This window comes from Giraffa tippelskirchi, chromosome 13 (assembly GCF_054371585.1).
Source record: "Giraffa tippelskirchi isolate mGirTip1 chromosome 13, T2T-mGirTip1v1.2.pri, whole genome shotgun sequence".
NCBI lineage: Eukaryota > Metazoa > Chordata > Mammalia > Artiodactyla > Giraffidae > Giraffa > Giraffa tippelskirchi.
In genome coordinates, this window is record NC_137287.1 from 36,115,168 (window position 1) to 36,139,108 (window position 23,941).

The following is a 23,941-nucleotide window of genomic DNA, read 5'->3' on the forward strand; positions in this document are numbered from 1 at the left end:
TTTAAGGCAACTATCACAACATTGTTAATCAGCTACACCCCAAAATAAAAAGTTAAAAAAGAAATCATTCAAGGTTATTCCACAACATAGTTCTCATGTGAAGAGAACATCACTTGATCAACAGAACATAAAGCCCAGATATGACCCACACACAATTTTCCACAGGAAAAGTAGCAGAGGCTTGTTCTGGACGTGCCAAAATCATCCACCACAAATTGAGACTTTTGCTCTCAATTTAACATTTGATTTTTTTTATCCCCCCCCACCCCGGTAAATGTGTATCTGCTTCACAAATGTGGTCCCTGAGTCACCAAACACCTCTTTTGGCATGTCTCTATTTTGACATATATATATATATAAACTGACCTTTATGATCTGACCTTCATGTTTTCATGTTGAAAACCATCATTAATACCACGTTTCCAATTATGTGCCACACTTAAGAGAAAGTATAATTGGGACTTTTTTGCTTTTTTGCTTCAACTAATTCCATGTGGGATGTACTAATAATTTAATGGAGATCCTGGCTTTGGTATTAGCTGATGAAATAGCTGAAGAAGGATATTGGAAACCTTTGGAAATTTCAAGGGATGTTAGTATTTAATTCCATTGCCAGAAATGTTCCATTTGGAACCAAAATATCCTGTATGCTGTGAACTAGATGTAACAAAAGTAAGTTTTTCCTCTTATTAAAAGCAAGCCAAGTTAGCTAGTTAGTTGTACTCATGTACTTATCTCAATAAACAAGTCTAGAATGCACCTGGCATGCTGACGAGGCAAGGATGGGCATTTGGGGTTTTTTTTTAATGGTTTGATTTCATTTATTTGAATTTAGGTCAGTGATTGCCATGGACTCAAGGTGAGGACAGTTTATTAATAGCCAAGATCCTCAAACTCAGTTTTAAGAGTGACAGAGGGCTTCCCTAGTGGCTCAATAGTAAAGAATCCACCTGCCAATGCAGGAGATATGGGTTCGATCCCTGGTCCGGGACGATTCCACATGCTGCAGAGCAACTAAGCCTGTGCACCACGACCACTGAGTCTGTGCTCTAGAGCCTGGGACCCACAACTACTGAAGCCCACCTACCCTCGAGACTGTTCTTTGCAACAACAGAAGCCATCGCAATGAGAAGCCCATGCACCATAACAAAGAGCAGCCTGCGGTCACTGCACCTAGAGGAAAGCCCGTGCAGCAACGAAGACCCAGCTCAGCATCAATAAATAAGTAAAAACTACTCTAAAAAAAGATTGATAGAAATGCTATATGTCTTGACTGAAGTGATGTTTACGTGGCTGTCTATATTTGCCAAAACTTACTGAAAAGAAAATTTGTAATTGAATATAAATTACACCTCAGTGAAGCAAGTTTGCAAAAAGTATAAGAGATTCTATAAGGAATGGGGGACTGAAGGGGAAGATATCGCTGAGAAAATGATATATCAAAAGTGCATATAGAAAACCAATAAAAATGCTATAAATGCTAAACCTATTGCTGATGCTGCTGTTTAGTCGCTCAGTCATGTCCAACTCTTTGAGATCCCATGGACTGTAGCCCACCAGGCTCCTCTGTCTGTGGGATTCTCCAAGCAAGAATACTGGAATGGGTTGCCATTTCCTTCTCCAGGGGATTTTCCTGAATCAGGCATCAAACCTGGGGCTCCTGCATTGGCAGGTGGGTTCTTTACCACTGAGCCACTTGGGAAACCTATAGCTATTCCCACAGCAAGAATCAAGCTAAAATTCTTCCAGTTCCATTTAAACCCTCCAGAAGGAATATACACAACAAAGAAAAATTTAGAAGAAAGTACATACCCAGAAGAAGGAATGAAGAGGCAGAAATGACTGAATTACCCTGCAAAAAGGGAAGGAAGGCCAATATCCTCTCTGTGTGGATAAACGGAAAAGACATAGACAACAAGGTCAGGGAATTAGCCAGAGACTGGTCACTCATGGCTCTATAATACAGGGTCAAAGCTTGGACTGTATTTGAATTTCAAGGTGGGGAGAGGCGTCATAGAGTGAAATGGGTTGTATGATTTGTATTTTTAAAATTCACTCCCATGGGCATTTGTTAATATTATTCCACTGAAAATGCTTGTGGGTTCAACAAATGAGCTGATAAAAATAACATATATTGGACCCACAGTAGTTGCACCAAGGGGAAGAACACATTATGGTCGCAATTTCTTCCAGCACTGATGGTGCAGCTTTGCACTCAAGCATTCACTCAGCAGATCCGTCAGGTGCTCATATAATAAATACTTCACGGTCTGAAATAAACGGGTTACTTGGCCCTTGCTCACAGGCATGTGAGGTCTGGTGATGGGGTGAGTCTGCTTCCAAAACTCAGTGGTACCCAGTAGTTTTGGAGGCAAGCATGGGGGAGGGGAGTCAAATCCCAAATCAACTCCTCACATCTCCCCTGATTTTTCTGATAATTTCCTCAACAATAGCTCAAAAGTGGTGGCGCGTTAGTCACTAAGTCATGTGCAACTCTTTTAAGACCCTGTGGACTGTAGTTCGCCTGGCTTCTCTGTCCATGGGATTTCCCAGGCAAGAATACTGCAGCAGGTTGCCATTTCCTTCTCCAGGGGACCTTCCGGGCTCAGGGATCGAACCAGCATCTCTTGCATTGTAGGCAGTCTCCAGAACTGCAAGATGGATTCTTTACTGACTGAGCCACTGGCTCAATCCTAGCCGACTCCAACTAATATTTAACTGTTTCACTAGCACATTTTCTCAGTTCTGAGACGGCACAGAGACTGGAGGAAACATCAACTTTATAAGCACTTCCTCCACTTCCAAAAAGTCAAAATAAGGGAAATGGCATGCATACTCAAATACAGGAAATAGCGTAGTAGAGTTCACACCTCTTTGGCAACATTTTTGTGCACCGACATACCTCTGAAAGTGGGACATTCAATAACATAACACTTTTTTTCGAGATTCAGAAGGATTCTATTTAAAAAAAAAAAAAAAGAATCCCCTAAACGAATAGATGGAATGGTACCCTCATAACACAGAGATGAAAATGACTGAAGCAGAAAGACATATCTCACCAACCCATTAATCCAGCAAAGCTTTGTGTTAAGATGAGGATATATCAGTACAGGTTACCTCAAGAGGGCTTTCTTTTGAACTTGAACTGCCAAAATTCCAAGCAGACACCAAAGGGCTTCCGTTTAAGTGGGCAAAAGGTGAACAGTCAGAAGGAAAGTAGAAAGAACAGAAGACAAGGCTGGTTATCAAAGAAGGGCTTCCAAGGGAGAAAAAATAAAACAAAGTGGAATAGGGAAAGTTTTCAGAAAGTCAACATTCAAGGAAAGTCACATTTAAAAATATAAATCATTCACAGGCGTTTATGCAGGAGAAAGAGAGAGCCTGCTTTCCGGTTTTCAAGCGCCCTAGGAGCCTTCAGGAGATAAAGAGGCACAAACAGAAGCTGGATCAGAGATTATAACTGGGAGTGAGTAGCTGTTGAAGCTGGAAGAAGACAAAAAAAAAAAAAAAAAAAAAACCCAAGGTTATAAAATTTCAGTTACTATATTTTAAAATTTATTGTATTGAAGTATAGTTGATTCACAATGTTCTGTCTGGTTACTATTTGAATTGCCAAACACTTGACTTTGGCTCACTGAGAAGTTTGAAAATGTAGCCCGTCAACACCCCTGTTGTTGTTCAGTCGCTAAGTCATGTCCAACTCTTTTGCGACCCCATAGACTGTATCCCTCCAGGCTCCTCTGTCCATGGGATTCTCCAAGCAACAATACTGGAGTGGGCTGACATTTCCATCTCCAGAGGATCTTCCCAACCCAGGGATCAAACCTGTACCTCCTGCATTGGCAGGTGGATTCTTTACCAATAAGCCACCTGGGAAGTCCCCATGAACACCCCTAGCAGAGGTTTATCAGGAAAAAAATACTAAGATAAATAAAACAGAAAACACTCTTCACTGGTACAGCCCCTCAGATGAAAAGATGGCACTGATGGGGTTGGAGGAGGTGGAAACTATCCATTAGAATCTATTCTCAGAACAAATGGGATCACTTGTGCCTATTTCCTATCAGGGATCAAGAGAGAAGAGGCTTCAACCTTGTATGTTTTGGTTTTACAGTTTGAGAATCATCCCTACTTTTCACCCTGTTGTGATCACCTTATGAATCTCAATAACAGGAAATTTAGCAAGTGGCTTCATCTTGGGTTGTACAGGCAGTCACTGATTGGAATATTTATGTAGCCCTTTCTACATGCAAGAAAGCACGCCAGGTTGAATGAGGCAGGACACTTGCTTTCAAGGAGCTTGTCTACTCCTGGAAAATGAGATGTGTCCACAAGATCATCAGACAGGATAAACAGTCCATAAGGAGGGAGGGACAAAAGTGTGCTGTGCGAAATCTGGAGGAGGAGGAAAAAAATACCTTTCAGTTGAAGGACAAGAAGGAGACTTTAAGGAGGAGATAGCATCTTTAAGGAAAGAAAGGAATGGAATGTTTTCCATCGTTTGTTTACAACCTCATGCTTCATGCGTAAGGGTTGGGAGAGAGTTCATGGTCAAGTAAATAAATTTAGAAAAGGATTCACTCAATCACTATCACTTCATCTCTACCATTTATCACTTTGTCTCACACTCTTAGAGATTGCTAATGCATATTCTCATTATAAAAGATTCTGAGGAATAAACCGTGGAGACAGGGGCGTGCGGAAGAGGAAAGAGAGGGAGAGGGAGCAAACAGCAGAGACATGGAATATCTGATGACAAGGAGGAGCTCGGTCCATTTGAGAAACTCGACACCTCCATGTTTAGTGCAGTACGAGGAACAAGTGAGCAAGTGGGTGGTGAAGAGTCTGAGAGACGGTTGGAACATATGCTTAGAGTAATGATTCTCCTTCAGGGGTGATTCAGCCTCCCAGAGGACAGCTGGCAATAACCAGAGACACCTGGATGATCACAACTAGGGGAATGGATGCCAGCGGCATCCAGTGGGTAAACAGCAGGTATGCTGCTAAAGATCCTCTAACGCACAGGACTGCTTCCACCCCTAGCTCCCCTGACCACTAACAAAGAATCATCCAGCCCAAAATGTCAACAGTGCTGAGGTTGGGAAGCTCTGGCCTCAGAGTGGGAAAAGTTTAGCACAGTAGACAAAGGGGTAGGGACAGCTCAGCATCAGTGAGATTGACACACAAACATGGAAGGGCCTTCCCATGGTTCTGGCTCTTACTAACAGAAGGATTCCACCATCTGATATCACTTCTTGTACCCGTCCAGTTGAAAGGAGAGCATAGCCCAACGTTCCTGAGGTTCATAAATAGTTTAGATATGTGTTACAGACAATTGTCATGATGTACACAAGTCCACCAGATCAGCTTCCCTGGTGGCTCAGATGGTAAAGAATCTGCCTGCAAAGCGAGAGACCCGGGTTCGATCCCTGGGTTGGGAGGATCCCCTGGAGAAGGGAACGGCTACCCACTCCAGTATTCTTGCCTGGAGAATCCCATGGACAGAGGAGCCTGGTGGGTTACAGTTCATGGAGTCCCAGAGTTGGACACAACTGAGTGACTAACATACACACACACACACACACACACCCCTCCACAGCAATGACTGACAACTTAGGAGCACACCCAGCAATGGCTGGTACCATCACCACCAGCAGTGTTCAAATATCAGATCAGCAAAAGGTTCTACCACAGGAGTTCAAGTGCAGCTAAGGTGGCTACCTAGGAAGATGTTGACCATGCAGACTCTAAATCTGATCCCTGTGGCCAGAACAGGGCTTGGGGGAAGCTTCAGAGATCTTGCGTACACACTGGAGTCACCAAGATGATACAATCAAAATACACGTACCTGAGAGCATTTTATCAGAAAACCTAGAGACAAATGATTGAAGGTTTAACAAAGTGCTGATTAGCTGTTTACAACAGCCAAGACATGGAAGCAACCTACAAGTCTGTGGATAGATGAATGGAAAAAGAAGATCTGGCACGTATATACAATGGAATATTACTCAGCCATTAAACAGAATGAAATAATGCCATTTGCAGCAACATGGATGGACCTGGAGATTATCATACTAAGTGAAATAAGTCAGAGAAAGTCAAATATCAAATGATATCATGTATATGCAGCTTTGAAAAATAATGATACATTATTATTATTATTATTATTATTATTGACTATAATAAGCTTATATTCAAAACAGAAATAGACTCAGACTTAGATAACAAACTTAGGGTTGTCAAAGGGGAAAAGTGGAGGAGAGGGATAAATCGAGAGCTTGGGATGAACAGATACACACTACTATTATTTAAAGCAGATGACCCACAAGGACCTACTATACACCCTGGGGAACTAGGCTTAATGTTCTGTAACAAACTAAATGGGAAAAGAATCTGAAACAGAATAGATATATGTTTATGTGTAACTGAACCACTTTGCTGTACACCTGAAACTAACACAACATTGTTAACAGACTATATATAAAAATTTTTAGAAAGAGCTGATTAAGCTACGCTCTCTCCCTCAAAAAGACACATTGTGTAATAAAAGAGAAAAATCAATATACATAGTTTTCTGTCTTTAAATGTAAAAACACAGTAATAAAGAGAAATTGCAGTCAGTGACCAGACTTACATTTGGAAGATTACAGTTCAAAATGAGGTACTTTTTGACTCATCAGAGGAGACCAACCTTTTACAAGGCTGCAAGGTCATCCCATGAGGTTGCCTCCAGTTGACCACAGCGGTGAATATAAAATTAGCATATTTCACTCTTAACAGGAAAGGCCTTTCAGGTCTGCTTCATTATGTAAAATGATTATTCTAAGTAGGTGGCTCTTCAATTCTCCATTAATAACAGAGGAATTTCTTTACTATTGGCCTTTTTTTTCCCCAGCTTGAAAATATAGTACATGCTTCTTCGGGGAAGGGGGGCAGAGGTTTAAAAATGTCTTCTATGTAGAAATTTTCACTTATAAAAACCCAATAAATCACTCGGTTATCATAGTAGTGAGTATTTTTTTTTAAATGCATACACACACGACACCTCTATATATCTGTGTAATTCTGAATACTGTATAGTATACATCTTGCATATTTTTAGAATGCATACCCTACTATATATGCTGGAAGTTAGGAAATCTGCACCTATGTCAGCTTGTTTTGAGAGAGAATGAGATCAGTCTATTGCTACAGTCACTGTGGTTCAAGTTTTCTGTCACTTGCAGCTAAAACCATTTCTAACAAATATAGAAGCTCAACCGTTGCTAGTGTTGATCCCATGGAAACAGAATTCGGAATGTTCCCTGAGTATGCCAACACCACAGACACTTCCCTGAAGGAAGACTCTAGGATCTTCCTTGATCTGTCATAACAGCATGTTTTGTTGTTGTTCAGTTGCTAAGTTGTGCCCGACTCTTTGCAACCCCATGGACAGAAGGGCACCCTCCATCTCCCAGAGCTGGCTCAAATTCATGTCCAGTGAGTTGGGGATGCTCTCTAACCATCTCATCTTCTGCCGACCCTTCTACTTTTGCCTTCACTCTTTCCCAGCATCGGAGTCCTTTCCAATGAGTCAACTCTTTGTATCACATGGCCAAAGAATATGAGCTTCAGCATCAGTCCTTCCAATGAACAATCAGGGTTGATTTCCTTTAGGAGTGACGGGTTTGGTCCCCTTGCTGTCCACGGGACTCTCAAGAGTCTTCTCCAGCACCACAGTTCGAAAGCATCAATTCTTCAGCTCTCAACCTTCTTTATGGTCCAACTGTCACATGCATATATGACTACTGGAAAAACCATGGCTTTCATTTTATGGACCTTTGTCAGCAAAGGGATGTCTCTTTTTACTATGCTGTCCGGGTTTACCCTGGTGTCAGCTATGTCTTTTTCAGGGTCAAAACCAAAGCAGTGATCATCCCTCCCCACAACCTCTACTTGGTTCTATCTATCCTGCAGCAGTAACAGTCTCAGCTGTGGAGCTGGAATACAAAACTTCCTGAAAGGAAAAAAAAAAAGTAGGCTTTGTGTTATCCTATGAGAAGGTGATGCTGTGGGGCTGACCCAGTCCCACTGGAGCAGTACACACTGATAGGGTTCACAACAGCCTGCCCCAAATATATGGCACGTTGGCACAAAGCAATTTAAGAAATGGCACGGCATTCCTGGTGGCTCAAGTTGTAAAGAATCTGCCTGCAAAGCAAGAGACACGGGTTCAATCTCTAAGTCAGGAAGATCCACTGCAGAAGGAAATGGATACCCTTCTCGAGTATTCTTGCCTGGAGAGTTCCATGGACAGAGAAGCCTGACAGGCTACACAGTTCAAGGGGTCGCAAAGAGTCGAACATGTCTGAGAGACTAACACACACACATGAATGAACAGAAAAGACTTCCTGGCCTTCTCCTGAACCAGCTCATCAAACTCTCCCATGAGAGATGCCCTCCCAAATTCCAAGGGAAGAAGCCGCCTTTTCTCCCAAGACAAAGGGACACAGAGAGGAATCTATGAGAATGGGCTGGGTTCCCCTCAGTTTACAACACTCAGCTCCCAACACACAGCTTCCTTGACTTTCCATCCTCCTTAAAACCTAATGTAAAAACACTCAGGTGAAACTATTCCTCGGGGTCTTCATTTCTTTATGAAGGCTTCCAAGCCACATGGAACTTACTATTCAATGTATCGAAATGCTTATGTCTTGTTAGCCTGTCTACTGGGACATCTGAGAACTTAGAAGGGTAGCAGAAAAAGACATTTCCCATTCTCTGCAACACTTAGTTTGAGGATGATCTGGGGTTGAAAAGTTTGTGCCCCCACGATTAAGAATCGAGGATTATTATTAGACCTTTCTAAAATTTCTGACTTTGCAGCATTTCTCTCTGGAAAAGGAAAACAAATTTTAATAATGTATACATTGTTTTTTTTAAAAAACTCAAAGGGACAGATACATGAGTTCTTGCCATCAAGAACAGCAGGTGTGCTGGCTCTTATGGGAGGAGTGTAAATATGAATCTGTCAAGACCAAGCAAGAAGTAGGTGATATAAATTAGGAGCTTGGGTTAACAGATTCACACTATGACATACAAAATAGATAAACAACAAGGTCCTACTGTGTAGCACAGGGAACTATATTCAATATCTTATAATAAACTATAATGTAAAAGAATCTGAAAAAGAATGTATATATAAACTGAATCACTTTGCTATATACATGAAACTAACACAACACTGTAAATCAAATATACACTGAAATATTTACAAATGGTATGGTATGAGTCTGAGTTTGCTTCAAAATGAAATTGGGTGGACAGCGAGCAGGGGTTAGAAATCAAACAGCATTGATCATGAATTGATAATTGTTGAATACGAGGATCTATATAATCTTCTGTTGACTTTTGTATATATTTGAAAATTCACAAATAAAACATTTATCAAAAATTTAAAAAATTTTTTTAAAGTTTTGGAGATTCCTGTAGTAAGAGTCATATTTAGGGAGATAGCTCTAGCCAGATTTCTAAAGATTTACTAGAGATATATTTATTTTCAGAGCTTTCAGTTTTTCAATTTCAAGTGTTTAACATATAACCAGTTTTCACCAGATGGTTCCATCTTCATTATTTATCTAAAGTAGTAATACTGATATTTAACTACTATTGTTGGAGGGCGATTATAGCACTGTTGGAATTTGAAGTTTCACTATTGAATATTTTAGTATTTTGGAAAATGTCTATTTCAAATGATTGTTCAAATCTCTGTTTCTCATGAAATTCATACTTGGCTTCCTCAGTCAATTCTTTGGGGCTGTCTATTTTTGTAAAGTTATTGGGAAAGCCATTTTGTGACTATTAAAGAACACTGACTATAGCTATGAATAAATTTTTGTAGGTTTTTATAATATGAGAGGAATTTGCTTTGCATATTGAAATACACTGAAAAATTATTTCAAAAAAGAATTAGGCGATGGAGCTAATAAGAAATGGAGCACATGAGGCTAGAGATTATCCTACTCAGTGAAGTAAGTCAGGAACTGAAAGGCAAAGACCATATGATACCACTTATATGTTGAAGCTAAAACGTGACACAGATGGGCCGATCCAGAAAACAGAAAGAGACCCACAGACATAGAGAACAGACTTGTGGTTGCCAAAGGGGAGAGGGGTAGCGGTGGGATGGGTTGGGAGTTTGGTGCTGGCAGATGTCAAGTATTATGCATCGGATGGGTGAACTACAAGGTCCTACTGTATTGCTCAGGGAACTATGTTCACTATCCAGTGATAAACCACAGTGGAATATGAAACAGAATATATATGGTGTATTACTGTGTCACTTTGATCTACAGCTGTAATTAATCCAACACTGTAATTCAACCATACTTGAACAAAAAATAAATTTAAAACAACGAACGGAGCGCAGAGTTTCACACCACGCGTCTACAGACTCCCTCCGCCCTACTGTCAGATGAGCGGCTAGAACAACTGTCTCAGCTGGAAGGACCTGAGACGTCGTCGGGTTGAGAATAATGAATCATCCACTGCTGTGTTCCTCGCTTCCACTCCCAGCTTGCATGATAGTTGGGAAGATCTCAGTAGGAAAATGGGTTGAGCCTTCGGGCAGAGGAAGGTAAGGACCTCAGTACGGGTGGATGCATGCTATACACCTACACGCTCTGAGTTCTCAAAGCTTAATAACATCTGGCTTTACCTGCAAATGGCTTCCATTGCCTTCCCTCTCATCTCAGAATGGAACAAGCATTACAGGACTTCCCTAGTGGTCCAGTGGTTAAGACTTTGCCTTCAATGCAGCAGGTGAGGGTTCAACCCTCGGTTGGGGAGCAAAGATCCCACATGCCTCACAGCCAAAAAAACCAAAACACTAAACAGAAGCAATATTGTACCACATTCAATACAGAATTTAAAATAGTCCACATCAAAAAAAAAAAAAAACAGATAGGTACACATCCTAGATGAGATAGTTGTAGGTTCAAACTAAGAAAACAGACCTACTGATGGGAAGTCTGGGAGCGATTTGCATTTTTAACTCCTTTCTAAGTTTCTTTACAAGCAAGTAAGGGTCCCTACTGATGTGAAGGAAGCACACAGAACTAGGGGAGTATCAGGGACACCTCAAGTGTCCACAGAGCGGGAAGACCTTGTGAATTCTGAGAAAGAATGTTAAATATTATTATGGTGGTTTTGTGGTACAGTCGCTAAGTTGTGTCCCACTCTTTGCAACCCCATCGACTGTAGCCTGCCAGGCTCCTCTGTCCATGGGATTCTCCAGGCAAGAATACTGCCGTGGTCACCATTTCCTTCTCCAGAGGATCTTCTCGACCCAGGAATCAAACCCAGGTTTCCTGCACTTTAGGCAGGTTCTTTACCGACTGAGCTATAAGGGAAGCCCCAAATATTATTACACATTATATTTTATTATCTATTATTTAGTTTCTGTGAGATGAAACTAAAGAAACCATTGCACTTCCAATAAATACACATTTTACTCAATGAGAGATTAATAACTACAAAATTCCTCTAAGATGAAGAAAAAATATTACGAAGTGAACCAAGAATTCAGACTCGGGTTTTCAAACATCATCTCTATCGTCACATTTCTATAATCTATAATCCAATGTGCAGAGCACTCTGGTTCAGTGAGGGAAATAATTATGTCAATATATGGCATTCTACTTCTTAAGGATGCTTTCACCCCAAGAGAACAATTTCAGAAACTTGAACCATCTTGAACCATCTTTTGTTCCTCCACCCTCTCTTAACTACTTCCCCCAAGAAAAAAAAGAAAAGAGGAAAAAAAAAGTCAAAAACACAAAAACCTTGATTTTCACCCTTCCAGGTAACATCTCCTGTCAAATAGATTGCCTCTCCCTAATCTTGTCATTTAGCTTCCGAATTATGCAGAGATAAATGAGCGCAGCAACCTTTCGGCTGCTAGATAATTTTATCAGCCTCATTTATGGCTTTCTATAGATTGCATTAACTGCCATTTCTCAGGAGATGAAAGATAAAGTGTGCCTTATGCAAAATGCTCCACTGAACCACAGGAGCCTTGGAAGCCACTAACAGCATTAGAAGGCTGAAGGGAAAAGGTGAGGATATTCAATAATCCATCAACGGCAGGGTTAACGTTGATGACTGTCACGGGCACCTCGAGCCAGAAGCCTGTGTGGCAGGTATGTGCTGAGCCATAGTTAAAAACTGTCTTGGGAAGACTTCCAAGCATCTCCAAGCAGAACTTGAGGCAGAGCTGGGTACCTTCTAATCTTTTTCTTTTCTAAGCAAATGCACGCACTTAGAAAAAGTAGTTCTTTGATGACATTTCAATTCACTATTAGAAGAGTTAAGTATATTTTAAAAAATGTGCTCATCTGTACTATGGATACAAAAAAAAAAGACCATGTGCTTAAAAATGTATGTTGTTCTTGAAGGGAACATTGGGGGAGGAGAGAAAATTTCCCTTTATACAACACAAAATGACAAACTGAAAGTGTTACTTGCTCAGCTGTGTCCAACTCTTTGAGACCCCATGGACTATATCCTGCCAGGCTCTTCTGTCCATGGAATTCACCAGGCAAGAATACTGGAGTGGGTAGCCACTCCCTTCTCCAGGGAATCTTCTCCAGGAGATCGAACCCACGTCTCCTGAGTTGCAGGTGGATTCTTCACCATCTGAGCCACCAGGGAATACATTAAATGAATGAGACTTGGCCACTGAAATCTCTGTTAGCTTAAAAGCTCATGGTAGCCTTTACTTGAGTAGATATGTTGGACAAAACTCATCAAAATATACCCCTAGAATGAAGGCATATTATGGAATATAAATTGTACCTTGATTTTTTTTTTTTTCAGTGTAGTTTCCTGAAATTGACATTGCACTATACCTACTTAAGATGTTACTATTGGGAAAATCTGGGTGATGAGTTTGTGGCAACCCCCTGCACTAACTTTGCAGCTTCTTGTGAGTCCCTAAATCATCTCAAAATAAAAAGTTAACAAAAAAAATATTGTGGCTGAAATTGAGGGAAGGTTTAAGAATACATTCCAAAAAATAGTATCTAATATTGCCAATTCCTGGAGATAAATCAGATAAGACAGATAATAAATAAATAATAAATCAGTAAGACAGATAATACCTCTGCACACCCCCCCCTCAAGGACCCTTGTTCTAGTGAGGAAAGCAGAGGAAGAAAAAGAATGAAAATGAGTACATAAAACAGCATGTATTCTAAGAAGAATGAAGAAAGCAGTGATCAAGCTGAGAAGGAGAAAAATCAGGTCAGAGCAGGAGGTCATAGGGAAGGACCTTTTGAAGAGTGACATTTTCACAGATCTGTTAAAGGGACTAGCTTGGCAAAGAGTACGGGAAGGAGCGGTCCAGGAAGAAGCAGCAGCTTGCCCATTGTCCTGGCAAGCCACGGAAAGGAGCCTGGCTTGCTTGGGAACTGCAAGGGAGCCAGTGGGGCTGGAGTAAAGGGAGCCAGCAGAGAGGGGCAAAGAGGAGGTGGAAGTGTTAAGCAGGAAGTGTCCCAATGTGGATCCAAGCTTTCAAAGAGAAATACCAACTTGGTCAATTTCTGCATATTCTCAAGATTCATCTTCAGTTTTCTTTTCTTCTTTTTAAATTTATTTATTTTTATTTGGAGTATAATTGCTTTACAATACTGTGTTCATTTCTGCTGTACAACAACGTGAGTCAGCTATATGTATATAAACATCCCCTCTCTTAAGCCTCCCTCCCACCCCCACCCCCACCCCACCCCTCTAAGTCATCACAGAGCACTGAGCTGAGCTTCCTGGGTTATACGGCAGCTTCAGACTAGCTGGCTATTTTACACATGGTAGTGCATATATGGGGCTTCCCTGGTGGCTCAGACAGTACAGAATCTGCCTGCAATACAGGAGACCTGGGTCTGATCCCTGAGTCAGGAAGATCCCCTAGAGGAGGGAATGGCTACCCGCTCCAGTATTCTTGCCTGGAAAATTCCATGGACAGTCCACGGGATCACAAAGAGTCGGACACGACTGAGTGACCAACACTTTCAGTGCATATACATCAACGCTACTCTCTCAATCTGTCCTACCCTCTGCTTTCCCACCATGTCCCTAAGCTGGTTCTCTATTCTCCCATCTCTATTCCTGTGCTGCAAATAGATTCATCAGTACCATTTTTCTAGATTTCACATACATGCATTAATATGTATTTCTTTTTCTCTGATTTACTGCACTCTGTATGACAGACTCTAGCTTCATCCACATCACTACAAATGACCCAATTCCATTCCTTTTCATGGCTGAGTGACTGGCCATTCGACTTTCTGTTGTTTAGGTTACCCCAGACGGCACTCTCAATGCCTGTGACAGAAGCCTGCTATTCGCAGGTGAATCAGCTACAGGCAACAAATAATCTGTTGATTCCAGGTATGTCTGTCACGTTGTCAAAGGCTAGGATGATGACTTAGGCCCGTCTTCAAAGATAACTGCAGAATATTTTTTAACACTCATCACTGTCTTCTTAAACCCAAACTGGTAGGCAGCAAAAAGTCTAGAAACAGGATAACCAAAGCAAACTGTTTTCCATTTTTACACAAAGAAAATGAGAAAAAAAAAAAGAGAGAGAGACCGAACGGCCGACCCATGATCTGCGGTGTCAGGAGAAGCAATATGATTGAAATATTACGAAAAGTCACTGCCTCTCCCGTCAATGCCAGATCACAACTGTATGCCAAGGGTACCTGGTGCTATTTAATTCAGAGGAACCATAAATCTGGCGCCCGCAAAAACATCTGACAACAGTTAAAGATGTTTTGTAAATGTGCATACATATTTATTAACAGCAGAAGCAGATAAACAGAGTAAGTGTGCTTCCCCTAAAGTCATCTGAAAGTCAAAAAATGCCATTAATTACTTTGTCACGACAACCTTGTTCAATTTCATCTCAGGTGACTTATCAGCTTTGATGCAGAGCTGAAATTTTAATACCAAATTGCAACCAGCTACAGAAGCAGCCTACCTTTAAAACACAGAGCTTCTCTTTCTTCTGGGCAACATTAGCTAATCTGCCCTGACAGAGGAGGGCTCTTCGGAACTAGCTAGCAAGTCTCCCAAATATGAAGCAGTAACCCAAATGTCAATTACTTTTCCAGTGGTAGACAAATTGCTAGCACACTAATGCAATTTAAGCCAAATAATTAGATAACAGGACTACAGAGAGGGCCTGGTGACAGAGCTTGTGAGATAATAGAATCTAGTGTCCTACTTCTTAAATATTAACATCATTCTGTCTCAGTCAATCGGTTTATGGTAATTTAAAAAAGGGCAAAGCAAATTCCTTTTATTGCTAATAATATTGTGCTACTGCAGAGTTAGCTTTGAAGGTTAACAATCTATGGGGTCAAAACTTAATCATGTGTTATTGTGCATTTATGCATTTTTTTTCTTTCATCTCTTTCTTTTGGAATGCCCTCTTGGTGGAAAGCCAAGGGTTTATGAAAAAAACACACATGTGTGCAAACACACACTATGCACTGACAACAGACAGCCAACTCAATTAAAAACAATATAAAGAAATCAATCCATTGATATCATATACATTCTGTGTGTGTCTCTTAGTTGTTCAGTCATGTCTGACTCTTTGCGACCCCATGGACTGTAGCCCACCAGGCTTCTCTCTCCATAGAATTCCCCAGGCAAGAATACTGGAGTGGGTTGCCACTCCCTAGGGGATCTTCCCAACCCAGGGATCAAACCCAGATCTCCTGCATTGCTGGTATATTCTTTAACGTCTGAGTCACCAGGGAAGTCCATCCTAACATATACATTCTAAATATTTCAGCTTGATCACCCTTTCTTTCCCCAATAAATGGCTCATTTAAAGGACATTAAAGATATGCCTACAGACTACTCTCAAATACCATATGCTCCCCTCCCCCACACTATGCTGCTCACACTTTAATGCTTAGATTCAAATACCCTCATAGAGTAATTTTTCAAATTTCAATTAAACAGTGGCTTTTTCTCTTTAGGGGTGGTTGGATATATGTTGTTACTTTTATTTACTAGATTTTTCTTTCAAGTGCCTAATAAGTTCCGAAGTTTCTAGAACTTCCAAAATAAGCCAAGACAAACATAAATTCCCCTGAGACATTATCTCCCTAATGTTTTCTGTAATATATCTGAATCGGTAGTCAGATGGGCTGATGTTCACCCATTTGGATTCCAAAATGACAACCCAAAGATCACATTCTGAATCCCCAGTTTCCTGACGATACAATTGGAGAAATTAAAGCTTTAAAAACTGTCTTTGAGGAGGAACAGGTGGAAAATCAGGTAGGTATATTAGGTGGGGAGTGTCTAAGAGTTGAATATCACCAACATTAGAAGTAATAGGAATGGGGTTTCCCTGATGGTCCAGTCCTTAAGAATCCACCTTCAAACGCAGGGGACACAGGTTCAAACCCTGGGCTGAGGGAACTAAGATCCCACATGCAGAGGAGCAGCCAAGCACACATGCTACAACCACTGAGCCAGCACACCACAACCAGAGAGCCCGTGTGCACAGCCAGAGAGAAGCCTTCACACACAACAACTGGAGAGCCCACGTGCTACAGCCAGAGAGAAGTCTTCACACACCACAACCAGAGAGCCCACGTGCTACAGCCAGAGAGAAGCCTTCACACACCACAACCAGAGAGCCCACATGCTACAGCCAGAGAGAAGCCTTCACACACGACACCTGGAGAGCCCACGTGCTACAGCCAGAGAGAAGCCTTCACACACGACAACTGGAGAGCCCACGTGCTACAGCCAGAGAGAAGCCCTCGCACACCACAACCAGAGAGCCCACGTGCTACAGCCAGAGAGAAGACCTCACACATCACAACCAGAGAGCCCACGTGCTACAGCCAGAGAGAAGACCTCACACACCACAACTAGAGAGCCCACGTGCTACAGCCAGAGAGAAGCCTTCACACACGACAACTAGAGAGCTCACGTGCTATAGCCAGAGAGAAGCCTTCACACACGACAACTAGAGAGCTCACGTGCTATAGCCAGAGAGAAGCCTTCACACACGACAACTAGAGAGCCCACGTGCTACAGCCAGAGAGAAGCCCTTGCACACCACAATTAAGACCCAATGAAGCCATTTAAAAAAACAAAATTAAAGAAAAGCAGTAATAGGAATCCCTGGGTTTTCCCTTCATGTCTACCAGGATGTGTTTAGAGACTGTAAGCAACAGGCAACTGGCCAGATAAAAAAATTATATAAAATTATGTATGTCATTTTGGAACTGGCCTGCCAGAGATCCATGACACAAATAGCAGAGTTGATACCATGTTGAACATTAATTTGACTTTTCTGCTTATTTTCATTCTTGAATCAGATACAACCAGATAATACAAGTGAAAAAAGCACCAATCCAACAGGAATACAGTTAGACATTTCCTTAAGAAAGCTCTAAAGCTGCATCCTGACTTATTTGTGAAACTGCTTTTAACTTGAGAAGTTAAGTTTTGAGACGCACACTTTCTCCCGCTAACTCAGTGTCCTTTTTTACAAAACAAGCAAGATGAGCTGAATAACCTCAATACTCCTTTAAGGCTGACATGAAAATCCTGAGTCAACAGGAATGACAATAAATGATCCAATCACAAGGCGGACCTCTCAGAGCTATCCAAAATCCCTAGACAATGTTTGAGTGTTGGAATAAATTTACATCAGGGATATATATAAATGCATGAGGCAAGATCCTAAAGCAAACCAGTCAATCCTAAAGGAAATCAGCCCTGAATATTCATTGGAAGGACTGATGCTGAAACTGAAGCTCCAATGCTTTGGCCACCAGATGCGAAGAGCCGACTCATTGGAAAAGACTCATTGGAAAGATTGAGGGCAGGAGGAGAATAGGACAACAGAGGATGAGATGGTTGGACATCTCACACCTCAGTGGACATGCATTTCAGCAAACTCCAGGAGATAATGAAGGACAGGGAAGCCTGGTGTGCCGCAATCCATGGGGTCACAAAGACTCAGACACCACTTAGCAAGTGAACAACAACAACAAATGAGGCAAGACATCACTGAGACACATCTCATGCAAAAGTCAGGTTCCCCATGAATGTGTAAAGCAAAAATATACAATGAAGGTACTTCCCTGGTGTTCCAGTGCTTAAGACTATAGTGGAAGCAAGGTTCGATCACTGGTCAGAAAACTGAGATGTCTCATTCTGCATGGCCAAAAAAATAATGTTCAGTGAAATTGAAAATATATCTTTGTTTGGAAAGGGCCACACTGAAAATTACTTAATGATCGGACACAGCTATGTGTTTCTCACAACTCAGGACATACTATTTTTCATTCAGTGGAGCACAAGATGAAGTGGCTGACTTGCATTTAAGGTCACAGGGAATTGTATGTATTCTCAGTCACATGAGCTCCTCTGGGATGTTCACAACGGAGAACTGAACCCCAAATATTTACCTCCCATCTCACATTCCCTCTGACAGTCAGTCAGTTCTATTACAATGTTCCTTCTGAAAACACACATGCATTCCAATGCAGGGATGGAGCCGGGAACAACTGGAGCATAATTTGGATTTTACATTTACTCACGCTTGGTTTCATCTGCAAAAAACACTAGGTTAACACAGAAGACTCCACCCAGCTGGAAATACACACACACACACACACACACACACACACACACACACACACACACGCACATGCCGTGAACGAGGCGTGCCACCCCAGTTCACAGCCTGTGCTATGAGTCACAACTCATTTACATCTGGCACAATAACTTTCCAGCCAATTTCAGATAACTCTCCATTTCTATCACTTCACAGTAGCTCATCAGCTGCACCCCTTCTGATGCTCACTTACTCAGAAAACATCGAGTCTTCTTCAAGGTGAAGCATCACATTTACTGTAGCATTTATGTGGCTTCCCAGGTGGCACCAGTGGTAAAGAACTCGCCTGCCAATGCAGGAGACATAAGAGATGCAGGTTAGATCCCTGGGTCAGGAAGATTCCCTGGAGAAGGGTATTGCAATCCACTCTAGTATTCTTGCCGGGAGAATCCCATGGACAGAGGAGCCTGGTGGGCTACAGTCCAGGGGGTCACCAAGAATCGGACACTGAGTGACTCATTTAACACATACAAAACTGCTCCACTGCTTGTGTGTGTACATCATTTTGTGTCACTGATGAAGTTACCCATGGTCCCATTCTCCCCATAAGCCCTGTGGTTTTTACTGTGAGACTCTTGCACAGTACAGTCATTTAGGAACACAAATGTCATCTTATAGGAAAACTGATGGTATGTGTTCTCAATGAGAGAAAGGGTAGGTGGCATCAACACCATTTGATTGTTCTTTCTTTCTTTCTTATCAGATGACTCAACTACATTTCAGTCTCTTAAAATTGCAGTCTTTAGGGGCAAACAATGAAAACATTTGAGCAAAGGGTTTCAGCAAAGGAACATAGAGACCACCTGCCTTATTGTCATTAGGGAGGGGTCTGCTATTCTTGATGCAGCAGCTCTAATATAAATATACTGTATTTATCTTTCCAGAAATATGAGGTCGCCTCCTGCTCCTTCACTGTCTTTCAACATCAAGGTGTTCCCTGAGATAACAGAAACAATTTGGCTTCCTTTTGAAAGGTGTCCTCACAGAAGCTCACCGCCAGCACGCCTGAACATCTTCATTTGTATTTTCTGAGTGGTGCCATCTCTGGGCCTGACCATACCCGTCAACCCATGCTGTTTGTCCAAGGTCAAACCCCCTGGATGGCTGGGTGTCTGTGAACATTCCAGCTATAGTTTATGGCTGTGCTCAAGACTGTTTGCACAGTCCAGGACATAACTTATGTGCTTTTGTTCTAGCCTTGATAACCTGCTGATAGGGAGCTGTGGCTAAGGGTGCTAGCAGAGCAGGATATAAATTTGTGCTAGCAAGCATCCCATACAAGAAAAAAAAATGTAAACTGAGACCCCAAGTCTTCACTGACATACAGTTTTACTTCTTTGCTGGTTTCCGCAGATTAAACCCATCCAACCCACATACCTCCCCCCAAAAGTTTGAGATGTACAGTACCAGGTAAATAAGTAGCCAATGTAAATGATCTCCATCAGGTGAGTATTATTTAGTTAATTCACACCCATTATATTATTACAGAGATTAAAGACCTTTTGGTCCAACGTGCTAGAAAAGCAATAAATCTGAATTAGATCTACCATTTCAGTCACTCAGGATTAGACCTTTTGGTGATGTGATCCATTAACGTGCTTTAAATCTATTGATTCAGCCTAGAAAGACACAATTTAAACTCAGAAGTCACTAAATGAACTTTCCATTAAGTTTGGGAGACTCTGGTCACAGCTCATTTGACTTTTATGAACTAGAAAATGTGATGTAGACCACAATGGCATTCTATTAGGGGAAATCATGCATTTAACCATGTAGCAAAATACTGTAGTCAATTATGTGAACACACACCTATTTTACACATGACTGGTTTTCTGACTTTAAATTATTAAGGATGTGCATTTAGCTTGTTTTAAGGCTATTTACTCCCAAGGAAGAGATCCATGATAAAACTTGGTACAAAACAGTAAATGAATATTTTTCATTTATATGACACTTTTTTTCAATAAGAAACTGAAATTGAGCCCAGAAACTTTTTGTTGTTGTATTTCTTTGCCACAGAAGAGAAAACACGTGATCTGTTTGCTTTTTATAAGTGAAAAAAAAATTCTATCAAAGAGAGAAAAAAACGCAATCAGAAGCAGATTTTGAGATGCATTTGCCAGTCTGAAAAATATAGTGATAGTGTTAAAAAAAAAAAAAAAGGTGGCAATGGAGATGGGGGAAAAAACTATTTAGATAAGGTTTAGTTTCTCTTTTCTGGAGTTCATCTTAGTGGTGTACTCTATAAACATCATTTTCTCTCAATATAATTTTGTTTATATTAGTATTATACTTAAGCCAGACTATATTAATACTAGACTCATTATTATTCTATATTTCAGCAAGGGTACACTTTAGTTCCAAATATAATTCAACCAGGTTCTTCCTTGAATCCATCATCACCAATTTTTTAACGGTTACACTTTTCTCCCAGGTTCACAGTCATAAAACTCGTACTATTCAAAAGCCTGAAATGTTAGAAATGAGCTAATTCAAACCCCCCATTTTCAAAAGATAAATCTCACAGGGGTTAACGGACATGCTCAAGGTCACACAGCCCCACAAAGTCAACCCACTACTCAACCACTTATCGTCCTTTATTTCTACCTCTTAAAAAAGAGGCTCCCTCTTCATTTTTCTCACATAAGATCTCTCCTGGGCTTCATTCACAAAGGCACAGACAAAACTTGCAACATCCTGAACAGGTCTGGAGATTGTTTCTATCTACAAATTATTCCTTTGAATCTAGCTTGTCATCAAGTCTCCATAATTTCTCTATCTACTCAAAATAGTTTTATCCCCCGCTCTGTGGAGTTCACGTCCTTATCTTGGTTTTCACTCCCCTGAACATCTGTCTGGAAGCCCAGTGAAAATTAGTGCTGTAGTTTCTTGCCCCACAAATCATCCAGCATCAAGTAAATAGACTCTATCCCCCCTGTTATCAGGTGTTTGTCCCTGCAGGATATACATAAGCCGGGCTGAGTTCAAGAAATCATACAGAAGTTACTGATAGGAATTGGTAATGAATTGTGCTCAGGTGCGGCTAGGATGACAGAGTGAATGGTGCTGGCCTGCAGAACATGGGTGAGTGGAATACATATATGATTTGCCAAGATGGCAGAGCCAAGATAGACTGGGGTATGGTGGGTGGGATGAGGTTTTTGATTTCAGTTTCAGACATAATGAATGAAAGCTATCCATGGACAATTCATGGTCAGGGAGTAACTGGAGATATGTATGAATAAATATGAGTCTCAAGTTCAGAAGAAACATTTGGTACTAGAATTAAATATTTGTGTGTGTGTGCTCAGATGCCCTGAAGTGTCCAACTCTTTGCGATCCCATGGACTGTAGCCCACCAGGCTCCTCTGTCCATGGGATTCTCCAGGCAAGAACATTGGAGTGGGCTGCCATGCCCTCCTCCAGGGGATCTTCTCGATCCAGGGATCAAACCTGCATCTCCTGTGTCTCCTGCATTGTGGGAGGATTCTTTACCTGTTTGAGCCAGCAGATAAGCCCACTAGAATTAATATTTGGGGGAGCCATAAAGATATGCTGCTGCTGCCGCTAAGTCATTCCAGTCATGTCCAACTCTGTGCGACCCCATAGATGGCAGCCCACCAGGCTCCACCATCCCTGGGATTCTCCAGACAAGAATACTGGAGTGGATTGCCATTTCCTTCTCCAATGCATGAAAGTGAAAAGTGAAAGTGAAGTCACTCAGTCGTGTCCGACTCTTAAAGACCCCATGGACTGTGGCCTACCAGGGTCCTCTGTCCATGGGATTTTCCAGGCAAGAGTACTGGAGTGGGGTGCCATTGCCTTCTCCTTATAAAGATATACTTGGAGCTTCAAAGCAAAGATTAAAGGAGGTCACCCAGAGACAGAGAGAGAGAGAGTAGGGAGTAAGAAGAAATGAGACCATGAATAGTGTCCACATCTTCTTTTCCAATTTTTTCAAAATAAAAGTAATTATTAGAAGCTAGTATGGGAGAAGGCAATGGCAGTCCACTCCAGTACTCTTGCCTGGAAAATCCCATGGATGGAGGAGCCTAGTGGGCTGCAGTCTGTGGGGTCGCACAGAGTCGGACACGACTGAAGCGACTTAGCAGCAGTATGAATAATTACATACCAACAAATTAGAAACTTCAAAAACAAGTATAAATTTCTAGGAAGATGCAATCCACTTAGATTTTAGCATGATGGAATTAAGAAAAATCAGAACAAACCTACTAAGCAGACTAAAATAGTACTTTTAAAGAATTCCTAACAAAGAAGATTCCCAGAATAGATGATGTAACAGGATAAGTCCAAAACCATTAAAATAAAAAACACTAATTCTACACAAATACATTCAAAATTTCAACACATCTTTAAACATATACGCATTTAATCAAACTATTTCAGAAGCTCCCAATATAAAATTCTATAGCTGTGCTTCAATCATTGGCCAGATATGTTTTTAACCAATGGATTTAACTTATACCTGGGTAAATACATTTTTTTCTTCTCTTTTACTCTACTCCAATACACACAGTGCCAAAGAAAGCACAAAACAGATGCTTTAAAAATGCTGTTGGATGGTATTAAACACCATTTCAGCTTTTGGAATCCAGTGTAGGCGAAAAAGAGAGATGACCTCGATGCAGAAAATGCAATAAAAGACAGGACAGGGTGGGAAATCAATGTCTCCATTTGTAAAGAGAAAGAGGAAAAAAAAAAGGATGAACCAGACATTATTAGCATGATATATAAGCTCCACATAGCCCCATTTATATCACTTGTATTAAGGATAAATTGCCTGAATAAATTCTATTATTCTAAGAAACAGCACAAATAACAACCTGACAGCATCAGGAAAAAAATGAAAATAATAACGTTGATACGCTAGAATTGTGTGTTATTTCTCCATTTCCAGTTTCATGGATCTAGTTAGGCAATAATTCAAATTTGAAGGTGGGTTTAGTTTTTAAAGTCAAATTCATGTATCCAAATTGAAATCTTTCAGAATGAGAAACTAATTATTTTTATTAAAAAAAAAAAAAAAAAGGCCTGGACTTATTGTCTACTGTGTTCCAGGTAACATGTTAAGTACTTTGCACAATTTGAAACACCTAAGCTCCAATTATTTGGCCACCTGATTTGAAAAGCCGACTCAATGGAAAAGATCCTGATGCTGAGAAAGATTGAAGGCAGGAACAGAAGGGGATGAAAGAGGATGAGATGATTGGCTGGAATCTCAATGGG

At 41.0% G+C, this 23,941-nt stretch overlaps 1 protein-coding gene across 5 annotated transcripts in view; it reads right to left on the reverse strand.

Moving 5' to 3' along the window:
• Nucleotides 1-8,503, reverse strand: part of LOC145531678 (uncharacterized) — a 468,005-nt gene extending 459,502 nt beyond the window's left edge. For 3 of the 5 annotated variants that reach the window (XR_014072653.1, XR_014072652.1, XR_014072658.1), the window contains exon 1: nt 6,635-7,243. The gene's annotated coding sequence lies outside the window, so the exon portion shown is untranslated. Of the gene's footprint in view, nt 1-6,634 lie in introns of all 5 variants that reach the window. The other 2 variants (XR_014072654.1, XR_014072657.1) reach the window with 2 other exon arrangements.
• Between the last annotated feature and the right edge of the window lie 15,438 nt (nt 8,504-23,941).